The 20,301-nt window shown below is 46.1% G+C and overlaps 1 pseudogene; it reads left to right on the plus strand.

The window, feature by feature from the left end:
• Positions 1-1,522: 1,522 nt before the first annotated feature.
• On the plus strand, positions 1,523-13,276 carry LOC124034942 (annotated as a pseudogene).
• Positions 13,277-20,301: the final 7,025 nt, after the last annotated feature.

A 20,301-nucleotide genomic window follows, 5' to 3' on the forward strand; every position in this document is an offset into this window, starting at 1 on the left:
AAACACAGTTAAGGAACCAAACCAATCATCAGAAGTCATGACCATGAACTCCACTAAACTCATGCTTTGATTCATGAATGGCAACCAATGTTGTGGTATACAGTACCTTCAGAACGTATTCATACAATGTTCTTTCGTGTTTCAGCCTAAATTGAAAATGGATTAAATAGATTGTTTTCCTCACCAGCTCACATAATACACCATAGTAACAAAGTGAAAACATGTTTTTAGAAATTGTTGCACATTTATTGAAGTACAGAAATATCTCATGTACATAAGTATTCACACCGCTGAGTCAGTACATGTTAGAATAACATTAGGCCGTGATTAAGCTGTGAGTATTTCTGAGTAAGTCTCTAAGAGCTTTGCACACCTGGATTGTACAACATTTGCACAAAATTCTTCAAGCTCTGTCAAGTTGGCTGTTGATCATTGCTAGACAACCATTTTAAAGTCTTGTCAGCTTTTCAACCAGATTTAAGTCAAAACTATAATTAGGCCGCTCAGGAACATCAATGTCATCTCGGTAAGCAACTCAAGTGTATATTTGGCCTTGTTTAAGGTTATTGTCCTGCTGAATGGTGAATTTGTCTTCCAATGACTTTTGGAAAGCAAACTGAACCAGGTGTTCCTCTAGGATTTTGCCTGTTCTTAGCTCTATTCCGTTTCTTTGTATCTTATCAAACTCCCTAGTCCTTGAAGATGACAAGCATACCCCTAACATCATGCAGTCACCACCATTCTTGAAAATATGGAGAGTGGTACTCAGTGATGTGTTTTGTTTAGATTTGCTTTAAAACTGCAACATTTTCTGTATGTCCTATGGCAAAATGTGTAGAATTGAAGGACAATTACACTAAAATGTTTTTCAGCGAAGTGGAGTGGAGGGGGGTGTCAAGAGTGACCTGACCTGTATTATAGTGGTCTTGTCACGTTCTGACCTTTATTTCCTTTGTTTTGTCGTTATTTCGTATGGTCAGTTGGGGTGGGCAGTCTATGTTTGTCTTTCTATGATTTTGGGATTTCTATGTTTCGGCCTAGTCTGGTTCTCAATCAGAGGCAGGTGTCATTAGTTGTCCCTGATTGAGAATCATACTTGGGTAGCCTGGGTTTCACTGTTTGTTTGTGGATGATTGTCTATGTTAGTTGCTTGTGTCAGCACAGTTGTCATTATAGCTTCACGGTCGTTATTCGTTTATTGTTTTGTATAGTTTGTATTCAGTGTTCAGTGCTTTCTTTAATAAAAAAATCATCATGAACACATACCACGCTGCATTTTGGTTGGCTCCTTACGACGATGGTGACAGGTCTACGTCTACCAAGGGTTATGTTTTCTTTCATTTTCCACGATTTACTTGATATTCTTTGTTTTCTCCTCTCACACCTCTCTTCTTCCAGAGATGATAATTACATTTTTTAAAACTGTTAAAATTAGCCTACTGTGACACTTGTTTTTTTGCTGCATAGAAGAACCACCTATTGGTGGTAAAGAACGACGTGGAGTTGGCTCATTTCCATAACAATGCCAGAGGATACCGTTCTATGTCTGAGAAGGTTCTGGAAGGCCACCTTCCCCACCATGTACGACTACGCCAGCTATAGGACAGTGGTGAAAAGGTTTGAAACCCATTACCTGTCTGAGGGGACTCTGTGCGAACTCTTCCACGCCTTACTCAGCATCGACTAAGAAACAGAGAAACAGATGGGTGAGACAACTCAGGCAACTCCTGCTGAGACTGGATCAGCTCCAGCTGAGACAGAGGCTGTCCTAATATAGACACCTCAGACGTATCATTCCAGTGACATACAGTAGTAGTGGGAGTAACAGAGTGCCATGGCTAGAACATGTCATCTCTGTTGGTTACACTGCTGGACCCAATGGCAGTGAGTTGGAGCACAACAGATGGTGAACAAGACGAAAAAAACTAAGTACATAATAATGGTTTAATAATGGCCATTACAGCTTTTTGACATCCTTGGAAACCACCTTTTTATAGTCTAGTTTGATTCTTTGGCTGGACACCAAAGTAATGGTGAAAGTTACATGTAGTGTAACTGTATGAGCTGCAGCTAAAGTGTCTACTGCATTGGAATCCCTGTAGTTATACAATGGTATTGTTGAATACTTGTTTCTGACTGGCTTGAAGGGGATTCTAGAGAGTGAATTATTTCCCTATAACACATGGTATATTTGCACGGTAGAGTTCAATGGCTATCAGAGAGCAACAGGATGATGACGTTGGACTAACCACAGTTGGGCTATTGACTTTATCCCTACCTACAGTACCAGTAAAACTACTCATTCCAGGGTTTTTATTATTTGCACTATTTTCTACATTCTAGAAGAATAGAGAAAGACATCAAAACTATGAAATAACACATATGCGATCGTGTAGTAACCAAAAAAGTGTAAATGTGTTCTGGGAGCGTTCTTGTAACATCAAGTGAATGTTTTTTACACCCTAGAAGAAACATTGTATAATCAGCCGCACAATTGGACCGTTTTTTAGTGTGTTTAGGGAACACCTTTTGTGATGTCCCTACAATGTTCCCACCAGACTGTTCCCACAACCTAATTAAACATTCTGGGAACCTTTAAAGAACAGACTAAATGTGTTCTGGGGTCTTGCAACATCAGCAGAATGTTTCATACAAACCTTGTATAATCATCAGCACTACTGGACAGTTTTTGTGTTATGAGAACATTTGCCACAACCTAACACATGTTCTGGGAACTATCACAGAAACAATTTTGGTTTTCTGGGAAAACATTACTGGTACATTGTGTTATTACCTGGAAACCTAATAAGAGCTTTTGTGGAATGTTCTGTGGCGGCTGTTACAGATGTTGTGCACAGCATTTTAGTGAACTTAATGGGAATCTTAGCTAATGTTCTGGGAATGTTTTCGGTTTGTTGGGGAGATTATTGGCATCATTGCTTGATTACATACAAAGGTAGAGTAAAAAAAGCTGTGGATAACGCTTGCTATATTACTCGTCTCATGTTGTGTGTGAGGCCTCTGTATGAGCTGGTAAAGGAGGTGCAGTGTGCTGAGGTGAATAGGCTCCATTTGAAGACCGTCATAGAGCAGTACCTGAATGAAAGGCAGCCTTGCTTCAGCCAGCCCTGCAGGAACAACAGCCTGGTGGTGATAGAGGGGAATGATTGTAAATACATCTTTAAACCTGGTACAGACTGGCCTGTGAGAAGGGGTAGGAGGTAGAGGGTAGGTAACATTTTACATGTCGTGTGGATACTCCAGATGATGGTATTTGTGTATTTATTTCTGGGTGTTTTCAGACATACTTGTACATACAGATATATGCATAACCTCTCTCTCCATCCTTCCTTCCCCTTTCACTCTCCTTGTTTCGTTCACCACAACACTACATTCAACCATTATTTCCCTTCCTCCCTCCTTAAGGGGTGATCCATGGCAGCTGGTCTTGCTGGTCTGGCTGGACTTATTGCTCTGTAAGTCAGAGGTCACGAACCCGCACATGCAGTACTCATCATGCCCCTCAGAGAGGCTGCCATCACTGCAACGGGGAGGCCAGGGTGACGACAGGCTGCCATAGCAACTGAGACATGCAATACATCCTGTCAGAATCATTGCAGCTTCTGTTGACGTTAGTGATAAGACTTTATACATGAACACAACACAACAAATACATGACATGGACTATATACATGGCTCCTTTCACAAAGTACTTCTGCAGGCCGAAGTGCTAATCAGGCAAGCAAAGACAGTGTTGGAAAATAATAGCAGGAGCAACACATTGCTGTCTTCTATTAATTCAGCCTTCATATTACCCTGCTGTTACCTTACTGAACGTCTGTTTGGTGTCCGTCTGTTGGTGTCAGGACCCGGTTACGAACCCGGGTCTCCAGTGTGAGAAACAGTCACTTAACCAACTGAGCCACGAATAGTCGGCAGAACCCAGAAGATGAGGCAGACACAGCAGTACTTGAGACGGTGTATTTAATGAAGTAAAAAGTGAAGTCCTTCAGGAAAAAAGGTAAATCCACAAGGTGGTAGGTATAGCATAAAAAGCCTCAAAAGATACTCAAAAATAAATAAACAAGAACAAAAAACAGAATTCCACAAGAGAGTCCACCGGGATCAACAATAGTTCACAGAATACTAGGGCTGGGTGCTAATATACAAACACAGAGCAAATAACTGGGGAAAACTAAGGGTTTAAATACAATCAGGGGAAATGAGGCACAGGTGCAAATAATAATGGGGATCAAGGGAAAACAAAAGGTCAAAAAGCACAATGGGGGCATCTAGTGACCAAAAACCGGAACAACCCTGGCCAAATCCTGACAGAATCTCCCCCCTAGGAATGGCTCCTGACGTTCCTACCAGCTCTCTCGGGGTGGAGGGCCCTGAACGGACGAATGAGGTATGTCTTTGGCAGGAACCCAGGAGCGCTCCTCGGGACCGTAGCCTTCCCAGTCCACCAGATACTGCCAGGACCGCTGGACCCGGCGGGAATCCAGTATCCGATGGACGGTATAAGCCGGCTGGCCTCCAATGACACGAGGCGGAGGGGGAGGTCTGTCTGCCAGGAGAAGGGGAGAAAAAACAACAGGTTTTAATAAGGAAATGTGAAACGTGGGATTAATCTTAAGGGATCTGGGTAAGTGTAGGCGATAAGAAACTGGGTTAACTCTCCTGGCAACCTTAAAGGGACCGATGTATTTTTGGGACAGCTTGCGAGGCTCCACCCGTAGTGGTAAGTCTCTTGTGGGGAGCCAGACTCTCTGGCCGGGGCGCAGGGTAGGCCCAGGACGGCGACGTCTGTTGGCTTGTTGTTGGTACCTCTGTGAGGAACGCATAAGATTAAGACGGGTCTTCCTCCACATAAGCCGACAGCATCTGACGAACTTCAAGGCTGAAGGCACTCTGACTTCTACCTCCTGGTCCGGGAACAATGGAGGGGCATAGCCAAACTGACACTCGTGCGGGGACATACCAGTGGAGGAGGAGCGCAAGGTGTTGTGCGCGTATTCGGCCCAAACAATGAAGGACGACCATGTGGACGGGTTGTTACGAGTCATACATCGGAGGGTGGTTTCCAGCTCTTGATTCATCCTCTCTGTTTGGCCGTTGGACTCCGGATGGTACCCTGAAGATAGACTGGCAGAAGCCCCATGAGTTGGCAGAAGGCCTTCCAAAACCTTGAGGCGAACTGGGGACCTCTGTCGGAAACCATATCTTGAGGAATGCCGAAGACTCGGAACACATGATTAATTACCAACTCAGCCGTTTCCTTGGCAGAAGGTAACTTAGTCAGAGGGACGAACCTGGCCGCCTTTGAAAACCTGTCGATTATGACTAGGATAGTAGTATTGCCATGGGATGGAGGAAGGCCAGTAATAAAGTCCAACGAGATATGGGACCAGGGTCTGTGGGGAACAGGTAAAGGGTGAAGGAGTCCTTGAGGGCGGAGGTGAGAAGATTTGCCCTGGCAGCACACGGGGCAGGCATTGACGAAAGTGGCAACGTCTTCTCTTATGGTAGGCCACCAGAATTTACGCTGGATGAACTCCAAGGTGCGACCTATGCCCGGGTGACAGGTGAGGCGAGAGGAGTGCCCCCACAGAAGGACCTGAGTCCTCACTGCCTTGGGGAAAAACAACCGATTGGCAGGACCTCCTTTCGGGTCCGGTTCGATAGCTTGAGCTCGTCTCACGGTATCCTCAACTTGCCACGAGATCGGAGCCACGATCTTAGCAGCAGGAAGGACAGGCATGTCCGTGTCATCTCGAATGGCAGGAGCGTAGACTCGGGACAGGGCATCCGGTTTGAGATTCTTCGACCCGGGCCGATAGGTGAGGATAAACTGGAATCGGTTGAAGAAAAGAGACCATCTAGCTTGTCTAGAGTTCAACCGCTTCGCCTGCTGGATATACTCCAGATTTTTGTGGTCCGTAAGCACTTGAAACGGGTGAGAAGCCCCCTCGAGCCAGTGTCTCCATTCCTTCAATGCCATCTTAACCGCTAGGAGTTCACGATCCCCCACATCGTAGTTCCTCTCAGCCGGGGTAAGCCGGTGTGAGAAGAAAGCGCACGGATGAAGCTTCTTGTCTTCACCCCTCTGAGACAGGACAGCTCCAACACTAATCTCTGAGGCGTCTACCTCCACCACAAATGGTTCATCCGTAGTCGGTAGTATCAGGATGGGAGCAGAGAGGACGCGCTGCTTGAGTCCTTGGAAGGCCATCTCAGCTTCTCTTCCCCACAAAAACCTTGCATTGCCACCCTTGGTTAAAGCTGAGAGAGGGGCTGCCACCAAGCTGAAGTTCTTGATGAACTTGCGATAAAAGTTTGTGAAGCCCAGGAAACGCTGAACTTCCTTAACGGATTTGGGGGTGGGCCAATCCGCTACCGCCCCTACCTTCCTGGGGTCCATTTGGACTCGACCGGGTTCCACTACAAATCCCAGGAATTGTACTCGGGATGAATGGAATTCACATTTTTCCTGCTTAACGTACAGATGGCTGTCTAAGAGGCGTTTAAGTATTTGTCTGACATGCTTTGTGTGTTCTTGAAGAGAGCTCGAAAAGATGAGGATGTCATCCAAGTAAACGAACACAAATATGTTAAGCATATCCCTAAGCACATCGTTTATGAGCGCTTGGAACACCGCTGGGGCGTTGGTCAGGCCAAAGGGCATCACCAAGTATTCATAGTGACCAGTACTGTTGAAAGCAGTCTTCCACTCGTCACCAGGTCTGATCCGCACAAGATGGTTTGCGTTCCGCAGGTCAAGCTTAGTGAAAACAACTGCTTCCTGGAGCAGCTCGAAGGCTGTGGCCATAAGGGGTAGCGGGTAACGGTTACGGACGGTTATGGCATTGAGTCCCCGGTAGTCGATGCAAGGACGTAATCCACCGTCTTTCTTGGCCACAAAGAAAAACCCTGCTCCCGCCGGGGAGGTGGATGGACGCATGAGGCCTGCTTCCAGAGCGTCCTTGATGTATTTATCCATAGCAGCTCGTTCGGGTGGAGATCCGACCCCTGGGAGGGCAAGTGCCCGAAAACAGTTCGATGGGGCAATCATAAGGTCTATGGGGTGGTAGCATGGTGGCCCTCTGTTTGCTCAGGTCGATGGATTCTAAAGACTCGGGAGTAGAACTCGGGGAATTCTGGAAAATACAAGTAGCTTGGCACATAGGACCCCACTGCTTGATAGTGCCCACAGACCAGTCGATGTGAGGGTTATGGCTGTGAAGCCAGGGGTATCCAAGGACGAGAGGGAACTCGGAACAGGAGATCAAATGAAAGTTCATAAATTCCTGGTGTTGTGAAACTGAAAGTCGCAAGGAGGTAGTGACATGAGTGACAAGTCCAGATCCCAAAGGGCTTCCATCCAATGTAGTAACCCTCATGGGGTCACTTAGAGGTTCAGAGGGAACGCCATTCTCCTTCGCCCAGACACCATCCATGAAGTTACCTGCAGCTCCAGAGTCTACCAAGGCTTGAAGGTGAAGCTTGTGGTTGTCCCAGGAAAGGGTGACTGGAATGAGCAGACGGGAGTTGGACGGATGGGAGGAGGTTATGTTTCCCGTTACAGTTCCCCCCGGTCTGTACGGGACAGAGCGTTTCCCTGGAGCCCGGGACACGTGGAACGGAAATGGCCCGGTTTTCCGCAATATAGACAGCGTCGCTCCCTCATCCGGCGGTCTCTCTCAGCCTGGGAGATGCGTCCAATCTGCATGGGTTCCGGTGGAGCCAGCGAGGATAAAGGTGGGGACTCAGAGCTGGGACTGATAGGGGCTAGAGGTCTACGGTTGAGTTCTCTCTCTCTCAGACGCTGGTCAATGCGTGAGGCCAACTTGATCAGGGACTCGAGATTGTCCGGTGGATCCCGAGTGGCCAGTTCATCTTGGATAGTGTCGGAAAGGCCTTTCAGAAAGCACACCGTGAGCGCCTCGTTGTTCCAGCCACTCGCTGCTGCCACCGTGCGGAACTGGATGGCATAGTTCGTCATGCTGCGCCGACCTTGGTGGAGAGTCAGGAGCTGTTTGGCTGAGTCAGGACCACTGCTTGGGCCTTGAAACACTCGTTTGAATTCCTCAGCAAAGGCAGAGTAGCTGGCACAGCAGGAACTATGGGCATCCCACACAGCAGTAGCCCAGGCCAGGGCTTTTTCGGACAGCAGGGTGATGATATATGCGATCTTAGACCGGTCGGTGGGGAACGACGAGGGTTGCAGCTCGAAGGACAGATAACAAACCCTTTACAAGCACTTGGATCACTTGAGAACCGTTGGGGAGGTGGAAGACGAGGTTCAGCCAGGGTGTTAACTGCCATGGGTACGTGAATCTGAGGTACTGGGACGGGAACTGTTGCCGGGGTAAGTCGATCAGATATCTGCTTTATGGAAGTCAGCATCTCCGACAGAAGATTAGAATGTCTAGCCATTAAGGCCTCTTGCTGAACCAGGGCGGCTTTGTGGCGTTTAGCAGTCTCCTGGTGGTGGGACAGCATGGCAACAAGGTCCTGGGAACTGGCTGCCTCTGGGTTCATTATTGGCTCTGTGTTTCTGTCAGGACCCGGTTACGAACCTGGGTCTCCGGAGTGAGAAACAGTCACTTAACCAACTGAGCCACGAATAGTCGGCAGAACCCAGAAGATGAGGCAGACACAGCAGTACTTGAGACGGTGTATTTAATGAAGTAAAAAGTGAAGTCCTTCAGGAAAAAAGGTAAATCCACAAGGTGGTAGGTATAGCATAAAAAGCCTCAAAAGATACTCAAAAATAAATAAACAAGAACAAAAAACAGAATTCCACAAGAGAGTCCACCGGGATCAACAATAGTTCACAGAATACTAGGGCTGGGTGCTAATATACAAACACAGAGCAAATAACTGGGGAAAACTAAGGGTTTAAATACAATCAGGGGAAACGAGGCACAGGTGCAAATAATAATGGGGATCAAGGGAAAACAAAAGGTCAAAAAGCACAATGGGGGCATCTAGTGACCAAAAACCGGAACAACCCTGGCCAAATCCTGACAGAATCTCCCCCCTAGGAATGGCTCCTGACGTTCCTACCAGCTCTCTCGGGGTGGAGGGCCCTGAACTGACGAATGAGGTATGTCTTTGGCAGGAACCCAGGAGCGCTCCTCGGGACCGTAGCCTTCCCAGTCCACCAGATACTGCCAGGACCGCTGGACCCGGCGGGAATCCAGTATCCGATGGACGGTATAAGCCGGCTGGCCTCCAATGACACGAGGCGGAGGGGGAGGTCTGTCTGCCAGGAGAAGGGGAGAAAAAACAACAGGTTTTAATAAGGAAATGTGAAACGTGGGATTAATCTTAAGGGATCTGGGTAAGTGTAGGCGATAAGAAACTGGGTTAACTCTCCTGGCAACCTTAAAGGGACCGATGTATTTTTGGGACAGCTTGCGAGGCTCCACCCGTAGTGGTAAGTCTCTTGTGGGGAGCCAGACTCTCTGGCCGGGGCGCAGGGTAGGCCCAGGACGGCGACGTCTGTTGGCTTGTTGTTGGTACCTCTGTGAGGAACGCATAAGATTAAGACGGGTCTTCCTCCACATAAGCCGACAGCATCTGACGAACTTCAAGGCTGAAGGCACTCTGACTTCTACCTCCTGGTCCGGGAACAATGGAGGGGCATAGCCAAACTGACACTCGTGCGGGGACATACCAGTGGAGGAGGAGCGCAAGGTGTTGTGCGCGTATTCGGCCCAAACAATGAAGGACGACCATGTGGACGGGTTGTTACGAGTCATACATCGGAGGGTGGTTTCCAGCTCTTGATTCATCCTCTCTGTTTGGCCGTTGGACTCCGGATGGTACCCTGAAGATAGACTGGCAGAAGCCCCATGAGTTGGCAGAAGGCCTTCCAAAACCTTGAGGCGAACTGGGGACCTCTGTCGGAAACCATATCTTGAGGAATGCCGAAGACTCGGAACACATGATTAATTACCAACTCAGCCGTTTCCTTGGCAGAAGGTAACTTAGTCAGAGGGACGAACCTGGCCGCCTTTGAAAACCTGTCGATTATGACTAGGATAGTAGTATTGCCATGGGATGGAGGAAGGCCAGTAATAAAGTCCAACGAGATATGGGACCAGGGTCTGTGGGGAACAGGTAAAGGGTGAAGGAGTCCTTGAGGGCGGAGGTGAGAAGATTTGCCCTGGCAGCACACGGGGCAGGCATTGACGAAAGTGGCAACGTCTTCTCTTATGGTAGGCCACCAGAATTTACGCTGGATGAACTCCAAGGTGCGACCTATGCCCGGGTGACAGGTGAGGCGAGAGGAGTGCCCCCACAGAAGGACCTGAGTCCTCACTGCCTTGGGGAAAAACAACCGATTGGCAGGACCTCCTTTCGGGTCCGGTTCGATAGCTTGAGCTCGTCTCACGGTATCCTCAACTTGCCACGAGATCGGAGCCACGATCTTAGCAGCAGGAAGGACAGGCATGTCCGTGTCATCTCGAATGGCAGGAGCGTAGACTCGGGACAGGGCATCTGGTTTGAGATTCTTCGACCCGGGCCGATAGGTGAGGATAAACTGGAATCGGTTGAAGAAAAGAGACCATCTAGCTTGTCTAGAGTTCAACCGCTTCGCCTGCTGGATATACTCCAGATTTTTGTGGTCCGTAAGCACTTGAAACGGGTGAGAAGCCCCCTCGAGCCAGTGTCTCCATTCCTTCAATGCCATCTTAACCGCTAGGAGTTCACGATCCCCCACATCGTAGTTCCTCTCAGCCGGGGTAAGCCGGTGTGAGAAGAAAGCGCACGGATGAAGCTTCTTGTCTTCACCCCTCTGAGACAGGACAGCTCTTCGAATAGTCGGCAGAACCCAGAAGATGAGGCAGACACAGCAGTACTTGAGACGGTGTATTTAATGAAGTAAAAAGTGAAGTCCTTCAGGAAAAAAGGTAAATCCACAAGGTGGTAGGTATAGCATAAAAAGCCTCAAAAGATACTCAAAAATAAATAAACAAGAACAAAAAACAGAATTCCACAAGAGAGTCCACCGGGATCAACAATAGTTCACAGAATACTAGGGCTGGGTGCTAACATACAAACACAGAGCAAATAACTGAGGAAAACTAAGGGTTTAAATACAATCAGGGGAAACAAGGCACAGGTGCAAATAATAATGGGGATCAAGGGAAAATAAAAGGTCAAAAAGCACAATGGGGGCATCTAGTGACCAAAAACCGGAACAACCCTGGCCAAATCCTGACAGTTGGTTTGTTTACTTCCAGGACCATGGAGCCTCAGTGCTTTGCCCTGACCCTCTCACCTCGAGAGACCTGTGGAAGCACACCTCCTCTCCCTAATGACTGTCGTGGTAAGAAGAGATGGACAGACAGCCACTATACTACTGCCTGTTTCCTTCAGTGCTGCTGCTGGAGAGCTTTTCATTTGATTTGATTTGATTTTTCACCTTTATTTAATCAGGTTAGCTAGTTGAGAACAAGTTCTCATTTACAACTGCGACCTGGCCAAGATAAAGCAAAGCTACTGGGCATATAGACGTTTGCTCTAAACTCGCACTAACACAACTGTGGATGAACTAATCACTATGTATTTGCACTGGGCTGGCTCCAGAAGCTTGTACAACACCCTAGTCTACCATGTAGTTGTTTCAGTCTTTTTATTATAATGCAGTTGTTGTAAGTTCCTACATTAGTAGATATCACAATCTGGAAATGGTTTGACTGTGTTTGACCATCATTTGTGCTGTTAAACTCAGGATCCAAAAGATGTATATGGTGGACAGTAAGATTTAATACACCTGTATGGAGGGTTGCTATCTGATTGGAATTAGAATCACAGAGTGCACTGGTGATCAGACATGGAGCACAGCTCCCAAAGAGTGCAAGAGTAAGTTGTGCGTCAATGACGACCGCGCACACACACACACACACGCACGCACGCACGCACGCACGCACGCACGCACGCACGCATCGCACGCACGCACGCACGCACGCACGCACGCACACACACACACACACACACACACACACACACACACACACACACACACACACACACAACATCATTCTGATTGTTCCCTTATCTTTTGCCATGTTCCAGGTGTCATGTCCCATCCCTTCAAAATGCTGTCACAGGCTCCCACTGCAAGCCCACCTATGGCATAGGAGATATGATCCCTCTGTCCTAACCTGAGGGGAGACACAGAGATCCTCTGGGTCACCGGAACTCAATACCATCACATAGCATCACCAGGGTAGATTACCTTGATTCAGCTGCATTTCACAAACACCATACCCAGTTCCACTAATCTGGAGATGTATCCATTCTGCAACTATTACCTGATTGTATTCTCTCCCCTCGGATAATTCAGATTAAATATGGTATTTTTTTCCCTTCTTTCCTTTATGAATTCTGCACCCAAAACGCTCAATCCCCTTGATGACCCAACAGTGCAATGCAAACCATGGGAGAAACTGGCTTAAGATTGTGCGTACGTTTTACCAACCTTTTTGGCACCTTTTGACTGCATATTCTAACTAGGAGCTATGATAAATTCTATAATATTTCCTTAGACACAGATATAAGATCAGCTCAGCCTCCAAGTTCACATCTTGACCACCAGGAGAGGAAACACAAAACTGACCTAATTTCAGCGGTTTCAGGTTTTCATGTTGCTCTTTTGTCCAGATCATCTCAAGAAGTGTGTGCCACCAACTCTGAGGGGTCAGAAAGACAGACTGAGCGTGTGCGAGATACACGCCCTGCAGTGTACTACAACTTGACAGAGGACAGCGCCTGCCAGTGGCCAACCCACACAACTTCACCCTGCACTGAGTGACTGCCAGCTGTGGGAGACCTGTGATGGTACAACTCAACACCTCAAGTTTTTTGTGGGCAACCGCGTGCAAATGAGCATGTGTGCATATGTGTGTGTGTGTGTGTGTGTGTGTGTGTGTGTGTGTGTGTGTGTGTGTGTGTGTGTGTGTGTGTGTGTGTGTGTGTGTGTGTGTGTGTGTGTGTGTGTGTGTGTGTGTGTGTGTGTGTGTGTGTGTGTACAAACTGCACCAGATCTCAAGGACATTTTCCTTGTCCTATTTTCCTTGTCTCCTTCTAACAGGACTAACAAACAGGTGTCGCTTTGAGGACAGGGTTGAGTCTGTGTATCCGTCTGGGGGCTGAGGCTGACAGTGCTACCCATATGCTGTGCGAGTGTGAGGCAGAACTGAGGAGATGTAAATGGGAGAAGGTGTCCGTTGGCAGCATACTGCCCTGTGGCGCCTAAGGACACAAGAGAATGGTCTCCTCTCCTCTGAATCAGCATGTCTGTGATAATGACAGAAAATACCCTCCTTCACTAATTTCGTCTCATCTGTGTTAATTTTACATGACACTTCAAACGCACTGCTTCAAAGACATTAAAGCAATATAAATCATCCATTAGTTTGGATTTGATAATACATATTTTTGTTCCAATAAAAAAGTCACAACAGTAGCATAAGAACTAAGGGCTCTATTCAGTCTGTATCGATGAAACGTTACTGATTGAATGGTAGTTTCCTATTTAACCGTCATCGGTAGTGTCTGCCGTAAATGCAGTCTCACCTAATTCTACTTACCCATGTATAAAATTACCTCATCCAATTTAGAGTTACATTCGGAAAGTATTCAGACCCATTGACCTTTTCACATTTTGTTACATTACAGCCTTAGTCTAAAATTGATTAAACATTTTTTTTCCCTCATCAAGCTACAAACAATAACCCATAATAACTAAGCAACTACATTTTTGCAAATGTATTAAAAATAAAAAAACAAACCTTATTTACACAAGTATTCAGACCCATTGCTATGAGACTCGAAATGATGCTCATGTGCATCCTGTTTCCATTGGTAATCCTTGAGATGTTTCTACAACTTGATTGGAGACTACCTGTGGTAAATTCAGTTGACTGGACATGATTTCGAAAGGCAAACATCTGTCTATATAAGGTCCCACAGTTGACAGTGCATGTCAGAGCAAGCGCTGTCTGCGCTGAACAGGCGAGGCGCACTGGAGGCCTGGTGCGTGGTGCTGGAACTGGTGGTACTGGATCGAGGACACGCACAGGAAGCCTGGTGCGGGGAGCTGCTACCGGAGGACTGGTGTGTAGAGGTGGCTCTGGATAGACCGGACCGTGCAGGCGCACTGGAGCTCTTGAGCACCGAGCCTGCCCAAGCTTACCTGGCTCGATGCCCACTCTAGCCCGGCCAATAGGAAGGGCTGGTATGTGCCGCACCTGGCTCTGCACCCGCACTGGAAACACTGTGCGCTCCATAGCATAACACGGTGCCTGCCCGGTCTCTCTAGCCCAACGGTGAGCACAGGGAGTTTGCGCAGGTCTCCTACCTGGCATAACCATTCTCCCTTCTAGCCCCTCCAATAATTTTTTTGGGCTGCTTTTCCGGCTTCCAACCGCGTCGCCGTGCTGCCTCCTCATACCAGCACCTCTCCGCTTTAGCCACATCTATTTCTTCCTTGGGACGGCGATATTCTCCAGGCTGAGCCCAGGGTCCTTTTCTGTCTAATATCATCTCCCAAGACCAGAAGTCCTTATATTGCTGCTCCTCACAATTAACAGGGAGAGTAGGCTCAGGTCTGACTCCTGACTCAGCCACTCTCTCTCTGCGCTCTCCCCCAATAAATATTTGGGGGTTACTTTCGGTTTTCGCTCTGCGTCGCCGTGTTTTCCTTTTAGACTCCATTCGTCTATAGCCCTCTTCACACTGCTGAAGCGAATCCCAGGCGGGCGCCTGCACTCTCTCTGGGTCGGCCGCCCACCTGTCGATTTCTTCCCACGTCGTATACTCCATGCCTCTACCGTCCATAACGTCCTCCTTTAGATCCTGCCAGTTTACACACTGCTCGGTCCATGAGCGGTGGGTGTTTCTGTAACGGCGTTCGTCTGTTGAAGAAAGAGAGTCGGACCGAAATGCAGCGTGTTGGTTACTCATGACTTTAATGAACTGAATCGCGGTACATGAAATAACTGAAATACTAAATACAAAAACAACAGAACGGAACATGAAACTTATTACAGCCTATCTTGTGACTACTACACAAAGACAGGAACAAACACCCACGAAATACAAAGCGAAACTCAGGCTGCCTAAATACGGTTCCCAATCAGAGACAACGATAAGCACCTGATTCTAATTGAGAATCGCCTCAGGCAGCCAAGCCTATACCACACCCCTAATCAGCCGCGATCCCAAAATAATACAAACCCCAATACGAAAACAACATATAAACCCATGTCACACCCTGGCCTACCCAAACATATAACAAAAACACAAAATACAATGACCAAGGCGTGACAAAGATCATGATCATTAGAAAGCGAATTACGGATTTCTCTTTAAGTCTGCGTATTCCTCCAAAGCTCAGTTGTCCTGAGTCTGCACAACTCTGCCAGGACTTAGGATCAAGAGAGGCAATCAAGTGTTTTAGTACTATATCACTTGACACAATGATTAAAATAATCATGGCCTCTAAATGTTCAAGCTGCATACTGGACCCTATTCCAACTAAACTACTGAAAGAGCTGCTTCCTGTGCTTGGCCCTCCTATGTTGAACATAATAAACGTCTCTCTATCCACCGGATGTGTACCAAACTCACTACTCACTAAAAGTGGCAGTAATAAAGCCTCTCTTGAATAAGCCAAACCTTGACCCAGAAAATATAGAAAACTATCGACCTATATCGAATCTTCCATTCCTCTCAAACATTTTAGAAAAAGCTGTTGCGCAGCAACTCACTGCATACCTAAAGACAAACAATGTATACAAAATGCTTCAGTCTTGTTTTAGACCCCATCATAGCACTGAGACTGCACTTGTCAATGTGGTAATTTACCTTTTAATGGCGTCAGACCGAGGCTCTGCATCTGTCCTTGTGCTCCTAGACCTTAGTGCTGCTTTTGATACCATTGATCACCACATTCTTTTGGATAGATTGGAAACCCAAATTGGTCTACACGGACATGTTCTGGCCTAGTTTAGATCTTATCTGTTGGAAAGATATGTTTGTCTCTATGAATGGTTTGTCCTCTGACAAATCAACTGTAAGTTTTGGTGTTCCTCAAGGTTCCGTTTTAGGACCACTATTGTTTTCACTATATATTTTACCTCTTGGGGATGTCATTAGAAAACATAATGTCAACGTTCACTGCTATGTTCACAGAGCTGCACATTTCAACGAAGCATGGTGAAGCCCCAAAATGGCCCTCGCTTGAAGCCTGTGTTTCAGACATAAGGAAGTGTATGGCTGCAAACTTTCGACTTTTAAACTCGGACTAAACAGAAATGCTTGTTCTAGGTCTCAAGAAACAAAGAGATCTTCTGATGAATCTGACAATTAATCTTTATGGTTGTAGAGTCGTCTCACATAAAACTGTGAAGGACGTTACTCTGGACCCTGATCTCTCGTCTGATGAACATATCAAGACTGTTTCAAGGACAGCTTTTTTCCATCAATGTAAAATTGCAAAAATCTGAAACTTTCTGTCCAAAAATGATGCAGAAAAATTAATCCATGCTTTTGTTAGTTCTAGGTTAGACTACTGCAATGCTCTACTTTCCGCCTACCCGGATAAAGCACTAAATAAACTTCAGTTAGTGCTAAATACGGCTGTTAGAATCCTGACTAGAACCCCCAAAATGTATCATATTACTCCAGTGCTAACCTCCCTAAACTGGCTTCCTGTTAAGGCAAGGGCTGATTTCAATGTTTTACTGCTAACCTACAAAGAATTACAGGGGCTTGCTCCTACCTATCTTTCCGATTTGGTCCTACCGTACATACCTACACGTACGCTATGGTCACAAGAAGCAGGCCTCCTAATTGTCCCTAGAATTTCTAAGCAAACAGCTGGAGGCAGGGCTTTCTCCTATAGAGCTCAATTTTTATGGAATGGTCTGCCTACCCATGTGAGAGACGCAGACTCGGTCTCAACCTTTAAGTCTTTACTGAAGACTCATCTCTTCAGTGGGTCATATGATTGAGTGTAGTCTGGCCCAGGAGTGTGAAGGTGAACGGAAAGGCTCTGGAGCAACGAACCACCCTTGCTGTCTCTGCCTGGCCAGTTCCCCTCTCTCCACTGGAATTCTCTGCCTCAAACCCTATTACAGGGGCTGAGTCACTGGCTTACTGGTACTCTTTCATGCCGTCCCTAGGAGGGGTGCGTCACTTGGGTGGGTTGAGTTACTGACGTGATCTTCCTGTGTGGGTTGGCGCCCCCCCTTGGATTGTGCCATGGAGGAGATCTTTGTGGGCTATACTCGGCCTTGTCTCAGGATGGTAAGTTGGTGGTTGAAGATATCCCTCTAGTGGTGTGGGGGCTGTGCTTTGGCAAAGTGGGTGGGGTTATATCCTTCCTGTTTGGCCCTGTCCGAGGGTATCATTGGATGGGGCCACAGTGTCTCCTGACCCCTCCTGTCTCAGCCTCCAGTATTTTTGCTGCAGTAGATTGTGTCGGGGGGCTAGGGTCAGTTTGTTATATCTGGAGTACTTCTCCGGTCTTATCCAGTGTCCTGTGTGAATTTAAGTATCTCTCCAATTCTCTCTTTCTCTCTTTCTTTCTTTCTTTCTTTCTCTCTCTATGAAGACCTGAAACCTAGGACCATGCCTCAGGACTACCTGGCATGATGACTCCTTGCTGTCCCCAGTCCACCTGGCTTTGCTGCTGCTCCAGTTTCAACTGTTCTGCCTGCGGCTATGGAACCCTGACCTGTTCACCGGACGTGCTACCTGTCCCAGACCTGCTGTTTTCAACTCTCTAGAGACAGCAGGAGTGGTAGAGATACTCTTAATGATTGGCTATGAAAAGCCAACTGACATTTACTCCTGAGGTGCTGACTTGCTGCATCCTCGACAACTACTGTGATTATTATTATTTGACCATGCCGGTCATTTATGAACATTTGAACATCTTGGCCATGTTCTTTTATAATCTCCACACAGCCAGAAGAGGGCTGGTAACCCCTCATAGCCTGGTTCCTCTCTAGGTTTCTTCCTTGGTTTTGGCCTTTCTAGGGAGTTTTTCCTAGCCACCATGCTTCTACACCTGCATTGCTTGCTGTTTGGGGTTTTAGGCTGGGTTCCTGTACAGCACTTTGAGATATCAGCTGATGTCAGAAGGGCTATATAAATACATTTAATTTATTATTATTATTTTTTATGGTATAGTGGCCAGTGAACCCGATTGAACATCTCTGAAGAGACCTGAAAATAGTTGTGCAGTGATGCTCCCAATCCAACCTGGGAGATCTTGAGACGAACTGCAGAGAAGAATGGGAGAAACTCCCCACATACAGGTGTGCTAAGCTTGTAGAGTCATACCCAAGAAGACTTGAGGCTGTAATCACTGTCAAAGGTGCTTCAACAAACTACTGAGTAAAGGGTCTGAATACTTATCTAAATATTTTTCATATGTTTATTTTAACATTTGCAAAATATCTATAAACCTGTTTAAGCTTTGTCATTATGGGGTATTGTGTGTAGATTGATGAGGGGATTCTTAGTGACAGGGGGCAATATTTTCACATCCGGATGAAATGCATGCCCAAATTCAACTGCCTGCTACTCATCCCCAGAAGATAAGATTAGCATTTTATTAGTATATCTGGATAGAAAACAATCTGAAGTTTCTAAATCTGTTTGAATCATGTCTGTGAATATAACAGAACTTATTTGGCAGGCGAAACCTGAGGACAAACCATTCAGATTTCTTTTTTTTGAGGTCACTCTTTTCAATGGGATTTCATTGGGAATCCAGATTTCAAAAGGACCTTCTTGCAGTTCCTACCGCTTCCACTGGATGTCACCAGTCTTTAGAACTTGGTTGAGGTTTTTCCTTTGTGTAATGAAGTAGCCCTGTTTATAACGAAGGTCACTTCAAGTGTACTGTTAGAGGCGCGTGACCAGAAAGCTAGCTACAGTTTGTTTTCCTCCTGTATTGAACACAGATCATCCCATCTTCAATTGTATTGATTATGTATGTAAAAATACCTAAAGTTGTATTACAAAGGTAGTTTGAAATGTTTTGGCACCATGCAAAGGATTGACAATTCACTGCAGGCAGAAATAGAATTGACAAAAACAACCTTCTTAGAGAATAGAAACACATTCTGTCCACACATTTCTACATGCTGTTGGTTCAGTAGAGGTTGTTCTTTTCATGTCTTTCCTTTCCAAATTAACCAAACTTCTTTCAGTCAGCCAAGAATATTACTGTGATTGACGCTCCATTCCTTCTCTTGGCTAGCTGCCTGTTAGCTCTGTGAAAGGCAGACCTGTTTGTGTGTGTGTTTGTGTGTGTGTACACAAGCTGCAGAACACACACCCATGACACTCAAATCTCCATTACCAGTTACATAACAACTCTCCTTTACATTCAGAAGCACTCAGACAGATGTATCAGAGACTGACTGCAGCCAAACACACGCTTGGGATTCTTTTTTTGTCACGAACCGGCTCAAAACCCGTAACAGAAGGGAGACAAAGTGGAGATAAAGAGTGACAAAATATATATTTATTAAATAAAGTAAACTAAGTACAATATACAATGGTGTGTGTAATCAGTAGTGTAAGTGAGTGTTTTGAATGTGATAATGCACAGTATTGAAAGGTGCCAAAGAAAACAACCAAAAACCACCAAGACACAACAAAATCTTTAAAGGTGTCTGCATGGGGAGAGTCTCCTCCATGAATGGGGAAGTAGTGTATTTATCCTGGGACACACTGGGCCCAGGTGTTTCCCATGTAGCTGACGACCCACCCAACTCCGCCCACCGGCATCCTAATAAGGAAACAAGAACAAAGAGAGAATACGGCAGACAGAGTGGGAGGGTCGTCACACTCAGTAATTCAACTATTCAATTAAATCCAATTCAATTCAAGGGGCTTTATTGGCATGGGAAACATGTGTTAACATTGCCAAAGCAAGTGAGGTAGATAATATACATAAGTGAAATAAACAATAAAAATGAACAGTAAACATTACACATACAGAAGTTTCAAAACAATAAAGACATTACAAATGTCATATTATGTATATATACAGTGTTGTAACAATGTACAAATGGTTAAAGTACACAAGGGAAAATAAATAAGCATGAATATGGGTTGTATTTACATTTGTATTTGTGGTTTGTTCTTCACTGGTTGCCCTTTTCTTGTGGCAACAGATCTCAAATCTTGTTGCTGTGATGGCACACTATGGAATTTCACACTGTAGATATGGGAGTTTATCAAAATTGGGTTTGTTTT

This window comes from Oncorhynchus gorbuscha, linkage group LG05 (assembly GCF_021184085.1).
Source record: "Oncorhynchus gorbuscha isolate QuinsamMale2020 ecotype Even-year linkage group LG05, OgorEven_v1.0, whole genome shotgun sequence".
NCBI lineage: Eukaryota > Metazoa > Chordata > Actinopteri > Salmoniformes > Salmonidae > Oncorhynchus > Oncorhynchus gorbuscha.